The following is a 2,090-nucleotide window of genomic DNA, read 5'->3' as shown; positions in this document are numbered from 1 at the left end:
ACCCACGGTTGTAGCCTATGTGGACACTAACCAAGTTCTGTTACATTGTTGTATTCTTTGAATTCTTTATACTAAAGAAATGACATTAGCTTGTCTGAAGTTTTACAGCCGGCCATAATGTGATCAGTGTCTGTTTCTCAGTGGCTCTTTTTTGAAATCCAGGCTGGGCTCTCAACAGTGTCCACTTATTTGTCCACAAAAAATAAATAACAAAAAAATTAGTATGATAAAAGTAAGCTATAAAAATGTGTTCTTAAAAAAAGGGGTCCCTTGTAGAGGTCACACCCTCAAAACCCTGCATCCTACACTTCCCACACTGCAACTCATGATGTCCGTCTGCCTTGGTAGATAATCCTATCACATTATGAAGTTTTTTATTTCTCAGCCCCCCCCCCCCCCCCCCCCAGTCAACATATGGCATTGTACCGTTTTTTCCAGGTTGAATTGGATTCTGACATCCTACTTTGATTGATAGATGGATTGATAGATGATTTTACACAACCAAACCACTGATGTTTTAAGTTTGAGGTAACATACTCTGTTTTCTGGCTTTCATACTGTCCACATAACTAGAAAATGCTCTTTTGATAAAACATTTAAGGTTAAATGGACAGTAAACACCTGGGATATTATGATTTAATACATACTTTCTAATTCACATAAAGTAAGGTCCTATCATAGGCTTCATGGATATTCAGCACAATTTCCATTCATGATGAGACACAGCAGGTATGAAGGGCAAATATAAGATGCTGTAATTGATGTGACAAATTCCTATTTCACAGCAAAGCGGTTGCAGTGTCAGCCATAAAACTGACAGCCCAGAAAGTAATTGTCAGAAAATGCATTATGTGGTAAAACTATGGCATATGGCACATTAATTGATGTATCAGCCCTTAAACCACATTTTTCCCACTTTAGAGTTGGGTTGATGTCACTTACTATATCTCTATTAGTCTTCTGTTGATAAGATGACATTCATCATGGGGTAGATTAAACTGTCTATTGGCTTAATTTCACTGTAGTTTTTTGATGTGCTTTCTGACAGACAAACTGATGAAAACAAAACCTCCTCAGCAAAAGGGAAAAATTCACATTCTACGCTCAAATGCAGATAATCCCACAGTGATGGACAGCTGAGGGATGCCAGAATGTGTAAGGTGAAGAAACCCTGAGTTCCAAAGTGGGGTGTCGTCTTTGCTACGAAATGTGACGTCATTAATGGTTGAGATCTAATCTAACTCGTGACATGAACGCAGCAGGAGAAACGCACACATTAACCCAGGAGATGTGACTCAAAGAGCAAATTCCAACCAAAACAACACTATCTATCCCGAGATAATTTCCATTACTGTGTATAGGACAGGTGATTACAAATGTGCCCTTTGTCCAGCCTCAACCCTTTCTCTGGTTACATCACGATGCCTTTGACAGTCACAGTTGGCAAAATGTTAATTCTCCGCGAGTTCTCCTACATGAATCCCTCTCTCTGCACCCATCATGGCTCTACATCACATGACTAAGTCACAGTGTCGGCCATGCAGCATTCTTCTACAGTACGTGATTCAACAGATTCTCACATTTTGAGGGAAGCTGTTTTACCTTGGTAACACTCTAATGACCCCGATACAAGTTAAGATCCAAACACAGCAACACTGTGCAACAGGTATGAGGCCGCCTTCATCACTTCTGCTTTAGACCTCCTAAATGTCAGCAGGAATGAGGCCATTATTGTTTTTCAAATGTCTCATTATGTTGTATGCCGGAAACTTTTCATCACGTCTGTCAACCTGTTTGTTGTCCGTCCTGTTGTTTTAGTTTTCAGATGTGAACCAGCTGTGTCCACCTATCTGCCTCCCCCGCTGGCCATAAGGAGTCATGACATTGCCCTCAGAGGACACACTGCGCCAGGATCGGTAACTCACTTCCTCTCAGTAAATGATGCTTTCTGTGTGGGGAGCTTCGTGTGACAATTCAATTCAATTTTATTTATATAGCGCCAAATCACAACAACAGTTATCCCACAGCGCTTTTCATAAAAGAGCAGGTCTAGCCCGTACTCTGTGATGTTATTTACAGAAACCCAACAG

Source organism: Etheostoma spectabile, chromosome 18 (genome assembly GCF_008692095.1).
Source record: "Etheostoma spectabile isolate EspeVRDwgs_2016 chromosome 18, UIUC_Espe_1.0, whole genome shotgun sequence".
NCBI lineage: Eukaryota > Metazoa > Chordata > Actinopteri > Perciformes > Percidae > Etheostoma > Etheostoma spectabile.
Note: the sequence above shows the minus strand (reverse complement) of the source record.